This window comes from Oncorhynchus kisutch, unplaced genomic scaffold (genome assembly GCF_002021735.2).
Source record: "Oncorhynchus kisutch isolate 150728-3 unplaced genomic scaffold, Okis_V2 Okis07a-Okis12b_hom, whole genome shotgun sequence".
In the NCBI taxonomy this organism is placed as follows: Eukaryota; Metazoa; Chordata; class Actinopteri; order Salmoniformes; family Salmonidae; genus Oncorhynchus; species Oncorhynchus kisutch.
Genome location: NW_022261984.1, coordinates 15,476,035 through 15,501,124, shown reverse-complemented (window position 1 = coordinate 15,501,124; position 25,090 = coordinate 15,476,035). Strand labels below are relative to the sequence as shown.

General features: G+C 48.3%; 1 pseudogene; it reads right to left on the bottom strand.

Moving 5' to 3' along the window:
• Positions 1-969: 969 nt before the first annotated feature.
• Positions 970-25,090, bottom strand: part of LOC116360085 (replication factor C subunit 1-like) — a 50,815-nt pseudogene continuing 26,694 nt past the window's right edge.

The window sequence follows — 25,090 nt, the reverse complement described above, 5'->3', positions numbered from 1 at the left end:
GGGTGCATCTCAATAGTCTAGTTCTGTCTCCTAGGGGTGCATCTCAATAGTCTGGTTCTGTCTCCTAGGGGTGCATCTCAATAGTCTGGTTCTGTCTCCTAGGGGTGCATCTCAATAGTCTAGTTCTGTCTCCTAGGGGTGCATCTCAATAGTCTGGTTCTGTCTCCTAGGGGTGCATCTCAATAGTCTGGTTCTGTCTCCTAGGGGTGCATCTCAATAGTCTGGTCTCCTAGGGGTGCATCTCAATAGTCTAGTTCTGTCTCCTAGGGGTGCATCTCAATAGTCTGGTCTCCTAGGGGTGCATCTCAATAGTCTGGTTCTGTCTCCTAGGGGTACATCTCAATAGTCTGGTTCTGTCTCCTAGGGGTACATCTCAATAGTCAGGTTCGGTCTCCTAGGGGTGCATCTCAATAGTCTAGTTCTGTCTACTAGGGGTACATCTCAATAGTCTGGTTCTGTCTCCTAGGGGTACATCTCAATAGTCTAGTTCTGTCTCCTAGGGGTGCATCTCAATAGTCTGGTCTCCTAGGGGTGCATCTCAAGTCTGGTTCTGTCTCCTAGGGGTGCATCTCAATAGTCTGGTTCTGTCTCCTAGGGGTGCATCTCAATAGTCTAGTTCTGTCTCCTAGGGGTGCATCTCAATAGTCTGGTCTCCTAGGGGTGCATCTCAATAGTCTGGTTCTGTCTCCTAGGGGTGCATCTCAATAGTCTAGTTCTGTCTCCTAGGGGTGCATCTCAATAGTCTAGTTCTGTCTCCTAGGGGTGCATCTCAATAATAGTAAAAAATAAAAACCCTTGAATGAGTAGGCGTTCTAAACCTTTTGCCTGGTGCTGTACATACACACACCACTAATTGATCATTTGAACTAAACATACCTCACCCATGCAGATGATGTACATTATATAAATTATAAATATTACTGTATTTCAACCATAAACAGAGAGAAAGAAAACACACCACAACCACAATACCGTAAATACAGCCGTCATTTATCAGTGAAAATCTTTACAACAACAAAAAAAAAATGAACTATTCTGCCGTTCACTGATCCATCCGTTGGTCTCGACGGTTCAGACCAGAAAGGTCCCGTCTACGATGAGCAGTAGAAAGCAACAGCATCTTTATATACTACAAGGTACATATTTACATGACACACACACACACACACACACACAGTTATCATTCAGACCTTTCCAAATCCACAGCGCTAACAAGATGTAGTAAAGTCCCAAAGCGGACCCTATTCCCTATGCATAGTGCACTACTTTATACCCAGGGCCCTATGGGACTGGTCAAAAGTAGTGCACTACTTTATACCCAGGGCCCTATGCATAGTGCACTACTTTATACCCAGGGCCCTATGGGACTGGTCAAAAGTAGTGCACTACTTTATACCCAGGGCCCTATGGGACTCTGGTCTAAAGTAGTGCCACTATATAGGGAATAGGGTCCCCTTTGGAATGCACATCCTAAGTTTAAAGGGGTCCAAGAAGAGAGCGAGGGTTCAGTCTCCGGTCGCCACGGTGATAAGACCAGGTAGGTGGTGGGCAAACCGTTTAGGAGTTTGTTCTTCAGAACGTCAGAGAAGAGGTGTTGTACAGTTCGCTTTTTTGGGGGGGGGGGGGGGGGGGGCAGTTATCTGAGAGGTTAGGGGTCACTTCCTGGCTTTGCCCTTGCCTTTGCCCTTTCCCTTCCCAGAATCCCCGGCTGTTGTCTTCTCCTTCTTGGGCTCCTTGGAGGGTTTGGTCTTCTTCAACTGTGAAGAGGAGAGGGAGGGAGAAACAGGGGAGAGGGAGAAACAGGGGAGGAGAGGGGGAGAAACAGGGGAGGAGAGGGGGAGAAACAGGGGAGGAGAGGGGAGGGGGGAGAAACAGGGGAGGGGGAGAAACAGGGGAGAGGGAGAAACAGGGGAGGAGAGAGGGGAGGGGGGGAGAAACAGGGGAGAGGGAGAAACAGGGGAGAGGGAGAAACAGGGGAGGAGAGGGGGAGAAACAGGGGAGGAGAGGGGAGGGGGGGAGAAACAGGGGAGAGGGAGAAACAGGGGAGAGGGAGAAACAGGGGAGGAGAGGGGAGGGGGGAGAAACAGGGGAGAGGGAGAAACAGGGGAGGAGAGGGGAGGGGAACAGGGGAGAGGGAGAAACAGGGGAGGAGAGGGGAGGGGGGGGGAAACAGGGGAGAGGGAGAAACAGGGGAGGAGAGGGGAGGGGGGAGAAACAGGGGAGAGGGAGAAACAGGGGAGGAGAGGGGAGGGGGGAGAAACAGGGGAGAGGGAGAAACAGGGGAGGGGGGAGAAACAGGGGAGAGGGAGAAACCGAGAGGAGAGGGAGAAACCGAGAGGAGAGGGAGGGAGAAACAGGGGAGAAATGGGAGAAATGGGGGGAGTGAGAGGAAGAGAGAAAAGTAAAGTTATTACCCGATTTAAAAAATCACCAGCGCTATAGTCAGGCCAAGGAATGGATTGTCCATCTTTCTGAACAAGAATGTGTGTGTGTGTGTGTGTGTGTGTACACACGGGTTTGTGTGTGTGTGTGTGTATACACACTATACAGTATGTACAGGTAACTGCCAAAATAAAGGAAACCCCAACGTAATGTAAACACCAAGATAAAGGAAACCCAACAGGTGTCCTGTGGGATGTGGGGTGTTATCCTGGAAGAGCCCACTGGTGTCCTGTGGGATGGGGGGTGTTATCCTGGAAGAGACCACTGGTGTCCTGTGGGATGGGGGGTGTTATCCTGGAAGAGACAACTGGTGTCCTGTGGGATGGGATGGGGGGGGGTTGTTATCCTGGAAGAGACCACTGGTGTCCTGTGGGATGGGGGGTGTTATCCTGGAAGAGACCACTGGTGTCCTGTGGGATGGGGGGTTGTTATCCTGGAAGAGACCACTGGTGTCCTGTGGGATGGGGGGGGTGTTATCCTGGAAGAGACCACTGGTGTCCTGTGGGATGGGGGGGGGGTGTTATCCTGGAAGAGACCACTGGTGTCCTGTGGGATGGGGGGGTGTTATCCTGGAAGAGACCACTGGTGTCCTGTGGGATGGGGGGTGTTATCCTGGAAGAGACCACTGGTGTCCTGTGGGATGGGGGGTGTTATCCTAGAAGAGACCACTGGTGTCCTGTGGGATGGGGGGGGGGGTGTTATCCTGGAAGAGACCACTGGTGTCCTGTGGGATGGGGGGGGGGGTGTTATCCTGGAAGAGACCACTGGTGTCCTGTGGGATGGGGGGTGTTATCCTGGAAGAGACCACTGGCGTCCTGTGGGATAGGGGGGGGGGGTTGTTATCCTGGAAGAGACCACTGGTGTCCTGTGGGATGGGGGGTGTTATCCTGGAAGAGGCCACTGGTGTCCTGTGGGATGGGGGGGGGGGGGGGGGGTTGTTATCCTGGAAGAGACACTAGTGTCCTCTGGGATGGGGGGGTTGTTATCCTGGAAGAGACCACTGGCGTCCTGTGGGAGGGTGTTTAGCCAAGCTGACAGCAGCTAGCTAGCATAGCTTGGCCCTGACCTTGTGTTTAGCCAAACTGACAGCAGCTAGCTAGCATAGCTTGGCCTTGACCTTGTGTTTAGCCCAGCTGACAGCAGCTACCTAGCATAGCTTGGCCTTGTGTTTAGCCAAACTGACAGCAGCTAGCTAGCATAGCTTGGCCTTGACCTTGTGTTTAGCCCAGCTGACAGCAGCTAGCTAGCATAGCTTGGCCTTGTGTTTAGCCAAACTGACAGCAGCTAGCTAGCATAGCTTGGCCTTTACCTTGTGTTTAGCCAAGCTGACAGCAGCTACCTAGCATAGCTTGTCCCTGACCTTTTGTTAAACTATGCTAGCATAGCATGCAAAGCAAACTCGCCCAGTCTTTTTCCCAGACAACACAGTGCTACCACATGTTAACAGGTAAAGCGTGATTGTAATCAAAACAAGTCAAGTCACTAATCAAGTCTCTGCTAGGTAAAACCCCGCCCCATCTCAGCTCGCTGGTCACCATAGCAGCACACACCCGTAGCACGCACTCCAGCAGGTATATCTCACTGGTCACTCCCCAAAGCCAATTCCTCCTTTGTTCGCCTCTCCTTCCAGTTCTCTGCTGCCGCTGACTGGAACAAACTGCAAAAATCACTGAAGCTGGAGACTCACATCTCCCTCACTAGCTTTAAGCACCAGCTGTCAGAGCAGCTCACAGATCACTGCTCCTGTACATAGCCCACCTATAAATAGCCCATCTATAAATAGCCCATCTATAAATAGCCCATCTATAAATAGCCCATCTATAAATAGCCCATCTATAAATAGCCCATCTATAAATAGCCCATCTATAAATAGCCCATCTATAAATAGCCCATCTATAAATAGCCCATCTATAAATAGCCCATCTGTAAATAGCCCATCTGTAAATAGCTCATCTATAAATAGCCCATCTATAAATAGCCCATCTATAAATAGCCCATCTATAAATAGCCCATCTATAATAGCTCATCTATCTATCTCTCATCCCCATACTGGTATTTATTTATCTTACTCCTTTGCACCCCAGTATCTCTACCTGCACATCCATCTTCTGCCGATCTACCATTCCAGTGTTTAATTGCTATATTGTAATTACTTCGCCACCATGGCCTATTTATTTCCTTAACTTACCTCATTTGACCTAATTTGCACAAACCGTATTTAAAAACAAAATTGGGGCCTTTATTTAACTAGGCAAGTCATTTAAGAACAAATTCTTATTTTCAATGACGGCCTAGGAACAGTGGGTTAACTGGTCTAGGAACAGTGGGTTAACTGGTCTAGGAACAGTGGGGTAACTGGTCTAGGAACAGTGGGGTTAACTGGCCTAGGAACAGTGGTTAACTGGTCTAGGAACAGTGGGGTTAACTGGTCTAGGAACAGTGGGTTAACTGGTCTAGGAACAGTGGGTTAACTGATCTAGGAACAGTGGGTTAACTGGTCTAGGAACAGTGGGTTAACTGGTCTAGGAACAATGGGGTTAACTGGTCTAGGAACAGTGGGTTAACTGGTCTAGGAACAGTGGGTTAACTGGTCTAGGAACAGTGGGTTAACTGGTCTAGGAACAGTGGGTTAACTGGTCTAGGAACAGTGGGTTAACTGGTCTAGGAACAGTGGGGTTAACTGGTCTAGGAACAGTGGGGGTTAACTGGTCTAGGAACAGTGGGTTAACTGGTCTAGGAACAGTGGGTTAACTGGTCTAGGAACAGTGGGTTAAACTGGTCTAGGAACAGTGGGTTAACTGGTCTAGGAACAGTGGGTTAAACTGGTCTAGGAACAGTGGGTTAACTGGTCTAGGAACAGTGGGTTAACTGGTCTAGGAACAGTGGGGTTAAACTGTTCTAGGAACAGTGGGTTAACTGGTCTAGGAACAGTGGTTAACTGGTCTAGGAACAGTGGGTTAACTGGTCTAGGAACTTGGGGTTAACTGTGCTAGGAACAGTGGGTTAACTGGTCTAGGAACAGTGGGTTAACTGGTCTAGGAACAGTGTGGTTAACTGGTCTAGGAACAGTGGGTAACTGGTCTAGAACAGTGGGGTTAAACTGGTCTAGGAAAGTGGGTTAACTGGTCTAGGAACAGTGGGTTAAACTGGTCTAGGAACAGTGGGTTAACTGGTCTAGGAACAGTGGGTTAACTGGTCTAGGAACAGTGGGGGTTAACTGGGTCTAGGAACAGTGGGTTAACTGGTCTAGGAACAGTGGGGTTAACTGGTCTAGGAACGTGGGTTAACTGGTCTAGGAACAGTGGAACAGTTGGGTTAACTGGTCTAGGAACAGTGGGTTAACTGGTCTAGGAACAGTGGGTTAACTGGTCTAGGAACAGTGGGGTTAACTGGTCTAGGAACAGTGGGTTAACTGGTCTAGGAACAGTGAGTTAACTGGTCTAGGGACAGTGGGTTAACTGGTCTAGGAACAGTGGGTTAACTGGTCTAGGAACAGTGGGTTAACTGGTCTAGGAACAGTGGGTTAACTGGTCTAGGAACAGTGGAACAGTGGGTTAACTGGTCTAGGAACAGTGGGTTAACTGGTCTAGAACAGTGGGTTAACTGGTCTAGGAACAGTGGGTTAACTGGTCTAGAACAGTGGGTTAACTGGTCTAGGAACAGTGGGTTAACTGGTCTAGGAACAGTGGAACAGTGGGTTAACTGGTCTAGGAACAGTGGGTAGATGGTCTAGGAACAGTGGGTTAATGGTCTAGGAACAGTGGGTTAACTGGTCTAGAACAGTGGGTTAACTGGTCTAGGAACAGTGGGTTAACTGTTAGGAACAGTGGGTTAACTGGTCTAGGAACAGTGGGTTAACTGGTCTAGGAACAGTGGGTTAACTGGTCTAGGAACAGTGGGTTAACTGATCTAGGAACAGTGGGTTAACTGATCTAGGAACAGTGGGTTAACTGGTCTAGGACAGTGGGTTAACTGGTCTAGGAACAGTGGGGTTAGCTGGTCTAGGAACAGTGGGTTAACTGGTCTAGGAACAGTGGGTTAACTGGTCTAGGAACAGTGGGTTAACTGATCTAGGAACAGTGGGTTAAACTGGTCTAGGAACAGTGGGGTTAACTGGTCTAGGAACAGTGGGTTAACTGGTCTAGGAACAGTGGGTTAGCTGGTCTAGGAACAGTGGGTTTAACTGGTCTAGGAACAGTGGGTTAACTGGTCTAGGAACAGTGGGTTAACTGGTCTAGGAACAGTGGTTAACTGGTCTAGGAACAGTGGGTTAACTGGTCTAGGAAACAGTGGGTTAACTGGTCTAGGAACAGTGGAACAGTGGGTTAACTGGTCTAGGAACAGTGGGTTAACTGGTCTAGGACAGTGGGTTAACTGGTCTAGGAACAGTGGGGTTTAACTGGTCTAGGAACAGTGGGTTAACTGGTCTAGGAACAGTGAGTTAACTGGTCTAGGGACAGTGGGTTTAACTGGTCTAGGAACAGTGGGTTAACTGGTCTAGGAACAGTGGGTTAACTGGTCTAGGAACAGTGGGTTAACTGGTCTAGGAACAGTGGGTTAACTGGTCTAGGAACAGTGGAACAGTGGGTTAACTGGTCTAGGAACAGTGGGTTAACTGGTCTAGGAACAGTGGGTTAACTGGTCTAGGAACAGTGGGTTAACTGGTCTAGGAACAGTGGGTTAACTGGTCTAGGAACAGTGGGTTAACTGGTCTAGGAACAGTGGGTTAACTGGTCTAGGAACAGTGGAACAGTGGGTTAACTGGTCTAGGAACAGTGGGTTAACTGGTCTAGGAACAGTGGGTTAACTGGTCTAGGAACAGTGGGTTAACTGGTCTAGGAACAGTGGGTTAACTGATCTAGGAACAGTGGGTTAACTGGTCTAGGGACAGTGGGTTAACTGGTCTAGGAACAGTGGGGTTAGCTGGTCTAGGAACAGTGGGTTAACTGGTCTAGGAACAGTGGGTTAGCTGGTCTAGGAACAGTGGGTTAACTGGTCTAGGAACAGTGGGTTAACTGGTCTAGGAACAGTGGGTTAACTGGTCTAGGAACAGTGGGTTAACTGGTCTAGGAACAGTGGGTTAACTGGTCTAGGAACAGTGGGTTAACTGGTCTAGGAACAGTGGGTTAACTGGTCTAGGAACAGTGGGTTAACTGGTCTAGGAACAGTGGGTTAACTGGTCTAGGAACAGTGGGTTAACTGATCTAGGAACAGTGGGTTAACTGGTCTAGGGACAGTGGGTTAACTGGTCTAGGAACAGTGGGGTTAGCTGGTCTAGGAACAGTGGGTTAACTGGTCTAGGAACAGTGGGTTAACTGGTCTAGGAACAGTGGGTTAACTGGTCTAGGAACAGTGGAACAGTGGGTTAACTGGTCTAGGAACAGTGGGTTAACTGGTCTAGGAACAGTGGGTTAACTGGTCTAGGAACAGTGGGTTAACTGGTCTAGGAACAGTGGGTTAACTGGTCTAGGAACAGTGGGTTAACTGGTCTAGGAACAGTGGGTTAACTGGTCTAGGAACAGTGGGTTAACTGGTCTAGGAACAGTGGGTTAACTGGTCTAGGAACAGTGGGTTAACTGGTCTAGGAACAGTGGGTTAACTGGTCTAGGAACAGTGGGTTAACTGGTCTAGGGACAGTGGGTTAACTGGTCTAGGAACAGTGGGTTAACTGGTCTAGGAACAGTGGGTTAACTGGTCTAGGAACAGTGGGTTAACTGGTCTAGGAACAGTGGGTTAACTGGTCTAGGAACAGTGGGTTAACTGGTCTAGGAACAGTGGGTTAACTGGTCTAGGAACAGTGGGTTAACTGGTCTAGGAACAGTGGGTTAACTGGTCTAGGAACAGTGGAACAGTGGGTTAACTGGTCTAGGAACAGTGGGTTAACTGGTCTAGGAACAGTGGGTTAACTGGTCTAGGAACAGTGGGTTAACTGGTCTAGGAACAGTGGGTTAACTGGTCTAGGAACAGTGGGTTAACTGGTCTAGGAACAGTGGGTTAACTGGTCTAGGAACAGTGGGTTAACTGGTCTAGGAACAGTGGGTTAACTGGTCTAGGAACAGTGGGTTAACTGGTCTAGGAACAGTGGGTTAACTGGTCTAGGGACAGTGGGTTAACTGGTCTAGGAACAGTGGGTTAACTGGTCTAGGAACAGTGGGTTAACTGGTCTAGGAACAGTGGGTTAACTGGTCTAGGAACAGTGGGTTAACTGGTCTAGGAACAGTGGGTTAACTGGTCTAGGAACAGTGGGTTAACTGGTCTAGGAACAGTGGGTTAACTGGTCTAGGAACAGTGGGTTAACTGGTCTAGGAACAGTGGGTTAACTGGTCTAGGAACAGTGGGTTAACTGGTCTAGGAACAGTGGGTTAACTGGTCTAGGAACAGTGGGTTAACTGATCTAGGAACAGTGGGTTAACTGGTCTAGGGACAGTGGGTTAACTGGTCTAGGAACAGTGGGGTTAGCTGGTCTAGGAACAGTGGGTTAACTGGTCTAGGAACAGTGGGTTAACTGGTCTAGGAACAGTGGGTTAACTGGTCTAGGAACAGTGGAACAGTGGGTTAACTGGTCTAGGAACAGTGGGTTAACTGGTCTAGGAACAGTGGGTTAACTGGTCTAGGAACAGTGGGTTAACTGGTCTAGGAACAGTGGGTTAACTGGTCTAGGAACAGTGGGTTAACTGGTCTAGGAACAGTGGGTTAACTGGTCTAGGAACAGTGGGTTAACTGGTCTAGGAACAGTGGGTTAACTGGTCTAGGAACAGTGGGTTAACTGGTCTAGGAACAGTGGGTTAACTGGTCTAGGAACAGTGGGTTAACTGGTCTAGGGACAGTGGGTTAACTGGTCTAGGAACAGTGGGTTAACTGGTCTAGGAACAGTGGGTTAACTGGTCTAGGAACAGTGGGTTAACTGGTCTAGGAACAGTGGGTTAACTGGTCTAGGAACAGTGGGTTAACTGGTCTAGGAACAGTGGGTTAACTGGTCTAGGAACAGTGGGTTAACTGGTCTAGGAACAGTGGGTTAACTGGTCTAGGAACAGTGGGTTAACTGGTCTAGGAACAGTGGGTTAACTGCCTGTTCAGGGGCAGAACGACAGATTTGTACCTTGTCAGCTCGGGGGTTTGAACTTGCAACCTTCCGGTTACTAGTCCAACCACTCTAACCACTAGGCTACCTGCCTCCTCTACACTCTAACCACTAGTCTACCCTGCCGCCCCTCCACTCTAACCACTAGGCTACCTGCCTCCTCTACACTCTAACCACTAGGCTACCTGCCTCCTCTACACTCTAACCACTAGGCTACCTGCCTCCTCTACACTAACCACTAGTCTACCTGCCTCCTCTCCACTCTAACCACTAGGCTACCTGCCTCCTCTCCACTCTAACCACTAGACTACCTGCCACCTCTACACTCTAACCACTAGTCTACCTGCCGCCTCTACACTCTAACCACTAGACTACCTGCCTCCTCTACACTCTAACCACTAGGCTACCTGCCTCCTCTACACTCTAACCACTAGTCTACCTGCCTCCTCTACACTCTAACCACTAGACTACCTGCCTCCTCTACACTCTAACCACTAGACTACCTGCCTCCTCTACACTCTAACCACTAGGCTACCTGCCTCCTCTACACTCTAACCACTAGGCTACCTGCCTCCTCTACACTCTAACCACTAGACTACCTGCCGCCCCTCCACTCTAACCACTAGACTACCTGCCTCCTCTACACTCTAACCACTAGGCTACCTGCCGCCCCTCCACTCTAACCACTAGGCTACCTGCCTCCTCTACACTCTAACCACTAGACTACCTGCCTCCTCTACACTCTAACCACTAGACTACCTGCCTCCTCTAACCACTAGGCTACCTGCCTCCTCTCCACTCTAACCACTAGGCTACCTGCCGCCCCTCCACTCTAACCACTAGGCTACCTGCCTCCTCTACACTCTAACCACTAGTCTACCTGCCTCCTCTACACTCTAACCACTAGGCTACCCTGCCACCTCTACACTCTAACCACTAGGCTACCTGCCTCCTCTCCACTCTAACCACTAGGCTACCTGCCGCCCCTCCACTCTAACCACTACCCTGCCGCCCCTCCACTCTAACCACTAGGCTACCTGCCGCCCCTCCACTCTAACCACTAGGCTACCTGCCGCCCCTCCACTCTAACCACTACCCTGCCGCCCCTCCACTCTAACCACTACCCTGCCGCCCCTCCACTCTAACCACTACCCTGCCGCCCCTCCACTCTAACCACTACCCTGCCGCCCCTCCACTCTAACCACTAGACTACCTGCCTCCTCTACACTCTAACCACTAGACTACCTGCCTCCTCTAACCACTAGGCTACCTGCCTCCTCTCCACTCTAACCACTAGGCTACCTGCCGCCCCTCCACTCTAACCACTAGGCTACCTGCCACCCCTCCACTCTAACCACTACCCTGCCGCCCCTCCACTCTAACCACTAGGCTACCTGCCGCCCCTCCACTCTAACCACTAGGCTACCTGCCGCCCCTCCACTCTAACCACTACCCTGCCGCCCCTCCACTCTAACCACTACCCTGCCGCCCCTCCACTCTAACCACTACCCTGCCGCCCCTCCACTCTAACCACTACCCTGCCGCCCCTCCACTCTAACCACTACCCTGCCGCCCCTCCACTCTAACCACTAGACTACCTGCCGCCCCTCCACTCTAACCACTACCCTGCCGCCCCTCCACTCTAACCACTACCCTGCCGCCCCTCCACTCTAACCACTAGACTACCTGCCGCCCCTCCACTCTAACCACTACCCTGCCGCCCCTCCACTCTAACCACTACCCTGCCGCCCCTCCACTCTAACCACTACCCTGCCGCCCCTCCACTCTAACCACTACCCTGCCGCCCCTCCACTCTAACCACTACCCTGCCGCCCCTCCACTCTAACCACTACCCTGCCGCCCCTCCACTCTAACCACTACCCTGCCGCCCCTCCACTCTAACCACTACCCTGCCGCCCCTCCACTCTAACCACTAGACTACCTGCCGCCCCTCCACTCTAACCACTACCCTGCCGCCCCTCCACTCTAACCACTAGACTACCTGCCGCCCCTCCACTCTAACCACTACCCTGCCGCCCCTCCACTCTAACCACTACCCTGCCGCCCCTCCACTCTAACCACTACCCTGCCGCCCCTCCACTCTAACCACTACCCTGCCGCCCCTCCACTCTAACCACTACCCTGCCGCCCCTCCACTCTAACCACTAGACTACCTGCCGCCCCTCCACTCTAACCACTACCCTGCCGCCCTCCACTCTAACCACTAGACTACCTGCCGCCCCTCCACTCTAACCACTACCCTGCCGCCCCTCCACTCTAACCACTACCCTGCCGCCCCTCCACTCTAACCACTACCCTGCCGCCCCTCCACTCTAACCACTACCCTGCCGCCCCTCCACTCTAACCACTACCCTGCCGCCCCTCCACTCTAACCACTACCCTGCCGCCCCTCCACTCTAACCACTACCCTGCCGCCCCTCCACTCTAACCACTACCCTGCCGCCCCTCCACTCTAACCACTACCCTGCCGCCCCTCCACTCTAACCACTACCCTGCCGCCCCTCCACTCTAACCACTACCCTGCCGCCCCTCCACTCTAACCACTAGACTACCTGCCGCCCCTCCACTCTAACCACTACCCTGCCGCCCCTCCACTCTAACCACTACCCTGCCGCCCCTCCACTCTAACCACTACCCCAGGGTAGCCCAGGTATATAGACTTTTTGTTTTCTTTTTGTTCTACTGTGTTATTGACTGTATATTTTGTTTATTCCATGTGTAACTCTGTGTTGTTGTTTACTCCATGTGTAACTCTGGGTTGTTGTTTACTCCATGTGTAACTCTGTGTTGTTGTTTACTCCATGTGTAACTCTGTGTTGTTGTTTATTCCATGTGTAACTCTGTGTTGTTGTTTACTCCATGTGTAACTCTGTGTTGTTGTTTATTCCATGTGTAACTCTGTGTTGTTGTTTACTCCATGTGTAACTCTGGGTTGTTGTTTACTCCATGTGTAACTGTTGTTGTTGTTTACTCCATGTGTAACTCTGTTGTTGTTGTTTACTCCATGTGTAACTCTGTTGTTGTTGTTTACTCCATGTGTAACTCTGTTGTTGTTGTTTACTCCATGTGTAACTCTGTTGTTGTTTGTGTCACACTGCTTTGCTTTATCTTGGCCAGGTCGCAGTTGTAAATGAGAACTTGTTCTCAACTAGCCTACCTGGTTAAATAAAGGTGTTCTCAACTGGCCTACCTGGTTAAATAAAGGTGTTCTCAACTAGCCTACCTGGTTAAATAAAGGTGTTCTCAACTAGCCTACCTGGTTAAATAAAGGTGTTCTCAACTAGCCTACCTGGGTAAATAAAGGTGTTCTCAACTAGCCTACCTGGTTAAATAAAGGTGTTCTCAACTAGCCTACCTGGTTAAATAAAGGTGTTCTCAACTAGCCTACCTGGTTAAATAAAGGTGTTCTCAACTAGCCTACCTGGTTAAATAAAGGTGTTCTCAACTAGCCTACCTGGTTAAATAAAGGTGTTCTCAACTAGCCTACCTGGTTAAATAAAGGTGTTCTCAACTAGCCTACCTGGTTAAATAAAGGTGTTCTCAACTAGCCTACCTGGTTAAATAAAGGTGTTCTCAACTAGTCTACCTGGTTAAATAAAGGTGTTCTCAACTAGCCTACCTGGTTAAATAAAGGTGTTCTCAACTAGCCTACCTGGTTAAATAAAGGTGTTCTCAACTAGCCTACCTGGTTAAATAAAGGTGTTCTCAACTAGCCTACCTGGTTAAATAAAGGTGTTCTCAACTAGCCTACCTGGTTAAATAAAGGTGTTCTCAACTAGCCTACCTGGTTAAATAAAGGTGTTCTCAACTAGCCTACCTGGTTAAATAAAGGTGTTCTCAACTAGCCTACCTGGTTAAATAAAGGTGTTCTCAACTAGCCTACCTGGTTAAATAAAGGTGTTCTCAACTAGCCTACCTGGTTAAATAAAGGCCAAACTCGGGTTTTGGACGAGACTGACTTTATAACCCAAATTAACCCATTTACACTTTTGTAGTAAATTTTGACGCACTAGAATGAATGTTTCTGACTCATATCGATGCTACAACAGCCGTTTATAACCAACAGAGAAGATGGCAGCCGACCGATCAATAATTCATCATTTCTTCGCCAATAAATGCAAACAAATAAAAATGGTAAATGATTTCAGAAAAATGGGGGGAGGGGGGGGGGGGGGACCGTCGAGAAGTGTGTTTCCTCCTTACTTTGATCATGGTGTCAGCTGCAACACCTTCCTCCTCCTCCTCTTCCTCAGGCTGTTCCTCTTGCCCCTCTCCTCCCGGTTCTGCCTCCACCCCCCCGCCACGACGGCCCTTCTTGATTGGTTGGAGGGAGTACGGTGTCAGGTGGGTCTCCCGGTTATAGGCCCTCGTGAACGCTGATTTCACCTGGGCACAGATCAGTTTAACATGATTATTACAATCACAGATCAGATTAACACCATGATTACAATCACAGATCAGATTAACACCATGATTACAATCACAGATCAGATTAACACCATTATTACAATCACAGATCAGATTAACACCATTATTACAATCACAGATCAGATTAACACCATTATTACAATCACAGATCAGATCAACACCATTATTACAATCACAGATCAGATTAACACCATGGTTACAATCACAGATTAGATTAACACCATGGTTACAATCACAGATCAGATTAACACCATTATTTCAATCACAGATTAGATTAACACCATTATTACAATCACAGATCAGATTAACACCATTATTACAATCACAGATCAGATTAACAATAACACCATTATTACAATCAGATTAGATTAACACCATTATTACAATCGCAGATTAGATTAACACCATGGTTACAATCACAGATTAGATTAACACCATTATTACAATCAGATTAGATTAACACCATGGTTACAATAACAGATTAGATTAACAATAACACCATTATTACAATCATAGATGAGATTAACACCATGGTTACAATCACAGATTAGATTAACACCATTATTACAATCACAGATTAGATTAACACCATGGTTACAATCACAGATCAGATGAACACGATTATTACAATCACAGATCAGATGAACACCATTATTACAATCACAGATCAGATTAACACCATTATTACAATCACAGATCAGATTAACACCATGGTTACAATCACAGATCAGATTAACACGATTATTACAATCACAGATTAGATGAACAATAACACCATTATTACAATCACAGATTAGATTAACACCATTATTACAATCACAGATTAGATTAACAATAACACCATTATTACAATCAGATTAGATTAACACCATGGTTACAATCACAGATTAGATTAACACCATTATTACAATCACAGATTAGATTAACACCATGGTTACAATCACAGATTAGATTAACAATAACACCATTATTAAAATCACAGATTAGATTAACACTATCATTACAATCACAGATTAGATTAACACCATTATTACAATCACAGATTAGATTAACAACACCATTATTACAACCAGTCTGACACCACTATTACAATCACAGATTAGATTAACAATAACACCATTATTACAATCGCAGATTAGATTAACACCATGGTTACAATCACAGATTAGATTAACAATAACACCATTATTACAATCAGATTAGATTAACACCATGGTTACAATCACAGATTAGATTAACAATAACACCATTATGACAATCATAGATTAGATTAACACCATGGTTACAATCACAGATTAGATTAACACCATGGTTACAATCACAGATTAGATAACAATAACACCATTATTATAATCACAGATTAGATTAACAATAACACCATTATTAAAATCACAGATTAGATTAACATGATTATTACAATCACAGATTAGATGAACAATAACACCATTATTACAATCACAGATTAGATTAACACCATGGTTACAATCACAGATTAGATTAACACGATTATTACAATCACAGATTAGATTAACAATAACACCATTATTAAAATCACAGATTAGATTAACACTATCATTACAATCACAGATTAGATTAACATGATTATTACAATCACAGATTAGATGAACAATAACACCATTATTACAATCGCAGATTAGATTAACAATAACACCATTATTACAATCAAAGATTAGATTAACACCATTATTACAACCAGTCTGACACCATTATTACAATCACAGATTAGATTAACAATAACACCATTATTACAATCAGATTAACACCATTATTACACCCGTCCCCGTCCTCTGACCTTGGGGTCTAGTTTAGCGTAGGGGTCAGGCTGCCCCCCCCAGAGGCTGATCTCCATGAGGCTGTCCACATCCTCTCTGACCAGGTGGTAGTCGTCTAACAGCTGGACGGCCTGACCGGCCCCCTCCGCCCCCTGCCTCTGAAGAGGACACAACAGGGCCATGCGGAGGTACGGGAGGTAGTCCAGGCTCACTGCCTGTCTGCTACTTAATGTCCTGGAGGAGAGAGGAGGAGGGGAGGGAGAGGGAGGAGAGAGAGAGAGAGAGAGAGAGAGAGAGAGAGAGGGGGGGGGAGGAGGGGAGAGAGAGGGGGAGGAGGGGAGAGAGAGAGGGAGAAGGGGAGCGAGAGAGAAGGAGGAGGGGAGAGAGAGACGGAGGAGGGGGAGAGAGGATGAAGGGGAGGGAGAGGTAAAATATGGGGGAGAGAGAGGGAGGGAATATGTTCAATAGAAAACTTGTTGCAGAACATTAAGTAACTAATGAATACACCCCAGATCAGACTGCCGGTGTGTATCAGTTACAACTAATGAATACACCCCAGATCAGACTGCCGGTGTGTATCAGTTACAACTAATGAATACACCCCAGATCAGACTGCCGGTGTGTATCAGTTACAACTAATGAATACACCCCAGATCAGACTGCCGGTGTGTATCAGTTACAACTAATGAATACACCCCAGATCAGACTGCCGGTGTGTATCAGTTACAACTAATGAATACACCCAGATCAGACTGCCGGTGTGTATCAGTTACAACTAATGAATACACCCCAGATCAGACTGCCGGTGTGTATCAGTTACAACTAATGAATACACCCCAGATCAGACTGCCGGTGTGTATCAGTTACAACTAATGAATACACCCCAGATCAGACTGCCGGTGTGTATCAGTTACAACTAATGAATACACCCCAGATCAGACTGCCGGTGTGTATCAGTTACAACTAATGAATACACCCCAGATCAGACTGCCGGTGTGTATCAGTTACAACTAATGAATACACCCCAGATCAGACTGCCGGTGTGTATCAGTTACAACTAATGAATACACCCCAGATCAGACTGCCGGTGTGTATCAGTTACAACTAATGAATACACCCCAGATCAGACTGCCGGTGTGTATCAGTTACAACTAATGAATACACCCCAGATCAGACTGCCGGTGTGTATCAGTTACAACTAATGAATACACCCCAGATCAGACTGCCGGTGTGTATCAGTTACAACTAATGAATACACCCCAGATCAGACTGCCGGTGTGTATCAGTTACAACTAATGAATACACCCCAGATCAGACTGCCGGTGTGTATCAGTTACAACTAATGAATACACCCCAGATCAGACTGCCGGTGTGTATCAGTTACAACTAATGAATACACCCCAGATCAGACTGCCGGTGTGTATCAGTTACAACTGTATCAGAAACTCACTTCACGCAACGCCGTACAAGATCGAGTCTAAACTGATGAACACGAACGCTCAGATAAATTACACCGGAACGCCGATTAAACAGTTTTTACATGTCCTGATAACTTTTAAAAGATGGCTCGGATAACCAGGTGTCTTAATCTGCCAATTTAGGATTTACAACGATTAATCCCAGTAAGGTGTTGACATGACTAATGGGATAATCCGCCTACTGCCGTAATCAGTCTAATATCTAATGATTACTGTGCATGTAAACAGACTCTCTGCGTGTGTGTGGTGTGTGTGTGTCAGTGATTAATCACAGTAAGGTGTTTACATGACTAATGGGATAATCAGTTTGATATCTAATGATTACTGTGCATGTAAACAGACTCTGTGTGTGTGTGTCCTTACTTGAGGCTCATGTGAGAGGCCAGCTCCTGAACGATCCGGGAGTGTTTATTGACTGTGTGTGTGACCTGTGTGTGTGTGACCTGTGTGTGTGTGTGTGACCTGTGTGTGTGACCTGTGTGTGTGTGTGTGTGTGTGTGGCCTTACTTGAGGCTCATGTGAGAGGCCAGCTCCTGAATGATCCGGGAGTGTTTATTGCCGGAGGAAAACTTTCCCAGCCAGGAGGGAAACGAGGGGAAGGACTTCATATAACCACTCATCAACTCTCCTGGTAACACACTGGAATAGATGGCCTGACACACACACACACACACACACACACACACACACACACACACACACACACAGTTTAAACCACAAACAGACACTTACGTACGACACACACTGTCTCAGACCGTTAAAACACAAAAAGGTTACATTTCATTTTCCCTGTAGACACACCTCAGGTGTGTGTTACCTGTGTGTGTGTGTTACCTGTGTGTGTGTGTGTGTGTGTTACCTGTGTGTGTGTTACCTGTGTGTGTTAGTGTGTGTGTTACCTGTGTGTGTGTGTGTGTGTTACCTGTGTGTGTGTGTGTGTGTGTGTTACCTGTGTGTGTGTGTGTGTGTGTTACCTGTGTGTGTGTGTGTGTGTTACCTGTGTGTGTGTTACCTGTGTGTGTGTGTGTGTGTTACCTGTGTGTGTGTGTGTGTGTTACCTGTGTGTGTGTGTGTGTGTGTGTGTGTGTGTGTGTGTGTGTGTGTGTGTGTGTGTGTTACCTGTGTGTGTGTGTGTGTGTGTGTGTGTGTGTGTGTGTGTGTTACCTGTGTGTGTGTGTGTGTGTGTGTTACCTGTGTGTGTGTGTGTGTGTGTGTGTTACCTGTGTGTGTGTGTGTGTGTGTGTGTTACCTGTGTGTGTGTTACACCTGTGTGTGTGTGTGTGTTACCTGTGTGTGTGTGTGTGTTACCTGTGTGTGTGTGTGTGTGTGTGTGTGTGTTACCTGTGTGTGTGTGTGTGTTACCTGTGTGTGTGTGTGTGTGTTACCTGTGTGTGTGTGTGTGTGTTACCTGTGTGTGTGTGTGTGTGTGTTACCTGTGTGTGTGTTACCTGTGTGTGTGTGTGTGTTACCTGTGTGTGTGTGTGTGTTACCTGTGTGTGTGTGTGTGTTACCTGTGTGTGTGTGTGTGTGTTACCTGTGTGTGTGTGTGTGTGTGTTACCTGTGTGTGTTACCTGTGTGTGTGTGTGTGTTACCTGTGTGTGTGTTACCTGTGTGTGTGTGTGTGTTACCTGTGTGTGTGTGTGTGTGTTACCTGTGTGTGTGTGTGTGTGTTACCTGTGTGTGTGTGTGTGTTACCTGTGTGTGTGTGTGTGTTACCTGTGTGTGTGTTACCTGTGTGTGTGTGTGTGTTACCTGTGTGTGTGTGTGTGTGTGTGTGTGTGTTACCTGTGTGTGTGTGTGTGTGTGTGTGTGTGTGTGTGTGTTACCTGTGTGTGTGTGTGTGTGTTACCTGTGTGTGTGTGTGTGTTACCTGTGTGTGTGTGTGTGTGTGTTACCTGTGTGTGTGTTACCTGTGTGTGTGTGTGTGTTACCTGTGTGTGTGTGTGTGTTACCTGTGTGTGTTACCTGTGTGTGTTACCTGTGTGTGTTACCTGTGTGTGTGTGTGTGTTACCTGTGTGTGTGTGTGTGTGTTACCTGTGTGTGTGTGTGTGTTACCTGTGTGTGTGTGTGTGTGTGTTACCTGTGTGTGTGTGTGTGTTTACCTGTGTGTGTGTGTGTGTGTGTTACCTGTGTGTGTGTGTGTGTTACCTGTGTGTGTGTGTGTGTGTGTGTTACCTGTGTGTGTGTTACCTGTGTGTGTTACCTGTGTGTGTGTTACCTGTGTGTGTGTGTGTGTGTGTGTGTGTGTGTGTGTGTGTTACCTGTGTGTGTGTGTTACCTGTGTGTGTGTGTGTGTGTGTGTTACCTGTGTGTGTGTGTGTGTTACCTGTGTGTGTGTGTGTGTTACCTGTGTGTGTGTGTGTGTTACCTGTGTGTGTGTGTGTGTGTGTTACCTGTGTGTGTGTGTGTGTGTTACCTGTGTGTGTGAGTGTGTTACCTGTGTGTGTGTGTGTTACCTGTGTGTGTGTGTGTGTTACCTGTGTGTGTGTGTGTGTGTGTGTGTGTTACCTGTGTGTGTGTGTGTGTGTTACCTGTGTGTGTGTGTGTGTGTGTGTGTTACCTGTGTGTGTGTGTGTGTTACCTGTGTGTGTGTGTGTGTTACCTGTGTGTGTGTGTGTGTTACCTGTGTGTGTGTGTGTGTTACCTGTGTGTGTGTGTGTGTGTTACCTGTGTGTGTGTGTGTGTTACCTGTGTGTGTGTGTGTGTTACCTGTGTGTGTGTGTGTGTTACCTGTGTGTGTGTGTGTGTTACCTGTGTGTGTGTTACCTGTGTGTGTGTGTGTGTTACCTGTGTGTGTGTGTGTGTGTGTGTGTGTTACCTGTGTGTGTGTTACCTGTGTGTGTGTGTGTTACCTGTGTGTGTGTTACCTGTGTGTGTGTGTGTGTGTGTGTGTTACCTGTGTGTGTGTGTGTGTGTGTGTGTGTTACCTGTGTGTGTGTTACCTGTGTGTGTGTGTGTGTTACCTGTGTGTGTGTGTGTGTGTGTTACCTGTGTGTGTGTGTGTGTTACCTGTGTGTGTTACCTGTGTGTGTTACCTGTGTGTGTGTGTGTGTTACCTGTGTGTGTTACCTGTGTGTGTTACCTGTGTGTGTTACCTGTGTGTGTGTGTGTGTTACCTGTGTGTGTGTGTGTGTTACCTGTGTGTGTGTGTGTGTTACCTGTGTGTGTGTGTGTGTTACCTGTGTGTGTGTGTGTGTTACCTGTGTGTGTGTGTGTGTTACCTGTGTGTGTGTGTGTGTGTGTTACCTGTGTGTGGTGTGTGTTACCTGTGTGTGTGTGTGTGTGTGTGTGTGTGTGTGTGTTACCTGTGTGTGTGTTACCTGTGTGTGTTACCTGTGTGTGTGTGTGTGTGTGTGTGTGTGTGTGTGTGTGTTACCTGTGTGTGTGTGTGTGTGTGTGTGTTACCTGTGTGTGTGTGTGTGTGTGTGTTACCTGTGTGTGTGTGTGTGTTACCTGTGTGTGTGTGTGTGTTACCTGTGTGTGTGTGTGTGTTACCTGTGTGTGTGTGTTACCTGTGTGTGTGAGTGTGTTACCTGTGTGTGTGTGTGTGTTACCTGTGTGTGTGTGTGTGTGTGTGTTACCTGTGTGTGTGTGTGTGTGTGTGTGTGTGTGTGTGTGTGTGTGTGTGTGTGTTACCTGTGTGTGTGTGTGTGTTACCTGTGTGTGTGTGTGTGTTTACCTGTGTGTGTGTGTGTGTTACCTGTGTGTGTGTGTGTGTGTGTTACCTGTGTGTGTGTGTTACCTGTGTGTGTGTGTGTGTGTGTGTGTTACCTGTGTGTGTGTGTGTGTGTTACCTGTGTGTGTGTGTGTGTGTGTGTGTTACCTGTGTGTGTGTGTGTGTGTTACCTGTGTGTGTGTGTGTGTGTGTTACCTGTGTGTGTGTGTGTGTGTGTGTGTGTTACCTGTGTGTGTGTGTGTGTTACCTGTGTGTGTGTGTGTGTTACCTGTGTGTGTGTGTGTGTGTTACCTGTGTGTGTGTGTGTGTGTTACCTGTGTGTGTGGGTGTGTTACCTGTGTGTGTGTGTGTGTGTGTTACCTGTGTGTGTGTGTGTGTGTGTGTGTGTTACCTGTGTGGGTGTGTGTTACCTGTGTGGGTGTGTGTTACCTGTGTGTGTGTGTGTGTGTGTGTTACCTGTGTGTGTGTTACCTGTGTGTGTGTGTGTGTGTGTGTTACCTGTGTGTGTGTTACCTGTGTGTGTGTGTGTTACCTGTGTGTGTGGGTGTGTTACCTGTGTGTGTGTGTGTGTTACCTGTGTGTGTGTGTGTGTGTGTGTTACCTGTGTGGGTGTGTGTTACCTGTGTGTGTGTGTGTGGGTGTGTTACCTGTGTGGGTGTGTGTTACCTGTGTGGGTGTGTGTTACCTGTGTGGGCAGTAGAGACCAGGCCTGTTTGGAACGTATCTGTTTGTCCACCAGGTCTCCATCACAGATAGAATCAGCTGTCTTACTGAGGAGGACCAGGTGGGACTTCATATCACCACTGAGAGGGAGAGACAGATAGAATCAGCTGCCTTACTGAGGAGGACCAGGTGGGACTTCATCTCAACCACTGAGAGGGAGGGAGAGAGAGAATCAGCTGTCTTACTGAGGAGGACCAGGTGGGACTTCATATCACCACTGAGAGGGAGGGAGAGAGAGAATCAGCTGTCTTACTGAGGAGGACCAGGTGGGACTTCATATCACCACTGAGAGGGAGGGAGAGAGAGAATCGCTGTCTTACTGAGGAGGACCAGGTGGGATTCATATCACCACTGAGAGGAGGGGAGAGAGGAGAATCAGCTGTCTTACTGAGGACCAGGTGGGACTTCATATCACCACTGAGAGGGAGGGAGAGAGAGATATCAGCTGTCTTACTGAGGAGGACCAGGTGGACTTCATATCACCACTGAGAGGGAGAGAGAGAGACAGATAGAATCAGCTGTCTTACTGAGGAGGACCAGGTGGGACTTCATATCACCACTGAGAGGGAGGGAGAGATAGAATCAGCTGTCTTACTGAGGAGGACCAGGTGGGACTTCATATCACCACTGAGAGGGAGGAGAGAGACAGATAGAATCAGCTTGCCTTACTGAGGAGGACCAGGTGGGACTTCATATCACCACTGAGAGGGAGGGGAGAGAGACAGATAGAATCAGCTGTCTTACTGAGGAGGACCAGGTGGGACTTCATATCACCACTGAGAGGGAGAGAAGATAGAATCAGCTGCCTTACTGAGGAGGACCAGGTGGGACTTCATATCACCACTGAGAGGGAGGGAGAGAGAGAATCAGCTGTCTTACTGAGGAGGACCAGGTGGGACTTCATATCACCACTGAGAGGGAGGGAGAGAGAGAATCAGCTGTCTTACTGAGGAGGACCAGGTGGGACTTCATATCACCACTGAGAGGGAGGGAGAGAGAGAATCAGCTGTCTTACTGAGGAGGACCAGGTGGGACTTCATATCACCACTGAGAGGGAGGGAGAGAGAGAATCAGCTGTCTTACTGAGGAGGACCAGGTGGGACTTCATATCACCACTGAGAGGAGGGAGAGAGAGAATCAGCTGTCTTACTGAGGAGGACCAGGTGGGACTTCATATCACCACTGAGAGGGAGAGAGAGAGACAGATAGAATCAGCTGTCTTACTGAGGAGGACCAGGTGGGACTTCATATCACCACTGAGAGGGAGGGAGAGATAGAATCAGCTGTCTTACTGAGGAGGACCAGGTGGGACTTCATATCACCACTGAGAGGGAGGGAGAGAGAGAATCAGCTGTCTTACTGAGGAGGACCAGGTGGGACTTCATATCACCACTGAGAGGGAGGGAGAGAGACAGATAGAATCAGCTGTCTTACTGAGGAGGACCAGGTGGGACTTCATATCACCACTGAGAGGGAGAGAGACAGATAGAATCAGCTGTCTTACTGAGGAGGACCAGGTGGGACTTCATATCACCACTGAGAGGGAGGGAGAGAGAGAATCAGCTGTCTTACTGAGGAGGACCAGGTGGGACTTCATATCACCACTGAGAGGGAGGGAGAGAGACAGATAGAATCAGCTGTCTTACTGAGGAGGACCAGGTGGGACTTCATATCACCACTGAGAGGGAGGGAGAGAGACAGATAGAATCAGCTGTCTTACTGAGGAGGACCAGGTGGGACTTCATATCACCACTGAGAGGGAGGGAGAGAGACAGATAGAATCAGCTGTCTTACTGAGGAGGACCAGGTGGGACTTCATATCACCACTGAGAGGGAGGGAGAGAGAGAATCAGCTGTCTTACTGAGGAGGACCAGGTGGGACTTCATATCACCACTGAGAGGGAGGGAGAGAGAGAATCAGCTGTCTTACTGAGGAGGACCAGGTGGGACTTCATATCACCACTGAGAGGGAGGGAGAGAGAGAATCAGCTGTCTTACTGAGGAGGACCAGGTGGGACTTCATATCACCACTGAGAGGGAGGGAGAGAGAGAATCAGCTGTCTTACTGAGGAGGACCAGGTGGGACTTCATATCACCACTGAGAGGGAGGGAGAGAGAGAATCAGCTGTCTTACTGAGGAGGACCAGGTGGGACTTCATATCACCACTGAGAGGGAGGGAGAGAGAGAATCAGCTGTCTTACTGAGGAGGACCAGGTGGGACTTCATATCACCACTGAGAGGGAGGGAGAGAGACAGATAGAATCAGCTGTCTTACTGAGGAGGACCAGGTGGGACTTCATATCACCACTGAGAGGGAGGGAGAGAGACAGATAGAATCAGCTGTCTTACTGAGGAGGACCAGGTGGGACTTCATATCACCACTGAGAGGGAGGGAGACAGAGAATCAGCTGTCTTACTGAGGAGGACCAGGTGGGACTTCATATCACCACTGAGAGGGAGGGAGAGAGAGAATCAGCTGTCTTACTGAGGAGGACCAGGTGGGACTTCATATCACCACTGAGAGGGAGGGAGAGAGACAGATAGAATCAGCTGTCTTACTGAGGAGGACCAGGTGGGACTTCATATCACCACTGAGAGGGAGGGAGAGAGACAGATAGAATCAGCTGTCTTACTGAGGAGGACCAGGTGGGACTTCATATCACCACTGAGAGGGAGGGAGAGAGACAGATAGAATCAGCTGTCTTACTGAGGAGGACCAGGTGGGACTTCATATCACCACTGAGAGGGAGGGAGAGAGACAGATAGAATCAGCTGTCTTACTGAGGAGGACCAGGTGGGACTTCATATCACCACTGAGAGGGAGGGAGAGAGAGAATCAGCTGTCTTACTGAGGAGGACCAGGTGGGACTTCATATCACCACTGAGAGGGAGGGAGAGAGAGAATCAGCTGTCTTACTGAGGAGGACCAGGTGGGACTTCATATCACCACTGAGAGGGAGGGAGAGAGAGAATCAGCTGTCTTACTGAGGAGGACCAGGTGGGACTTCATATCACCACTGAGAGGGAGGGAGAGAGAGAATCAGCTGTCTTACTGAGGAGGACCAGGTGGGACTTCATATCACCACTGAGAGGGAGGGAGAGAGAGAATCAGCTGTCTTACTGAGGAGGACCAGGTGGGACTTCATATCACCACTGAGAGGGAGGGAGAGAGAGAATCAGCTGTCTTACTGAGGAGGACCAGGTGGGACTTCATATCACCACTGAGAGGGAGAGAGAGAGACAGATAGAATCAGCTGTCTTACTGAGGAGGACCAGGTGGGACTTCATATCACCACTGAGAGGGAGGGAGAGATAGAATCAGCTGTCTTACTGAGGAGGACCAGGTGGGACTTCATATCACCACTGAGAGGGAGGGAGAGAGAGAATCAGCTGTCTTACTGAGGAGGACCAGGTTGGGACTTCATCTCACCACTGAGAGGGAGGG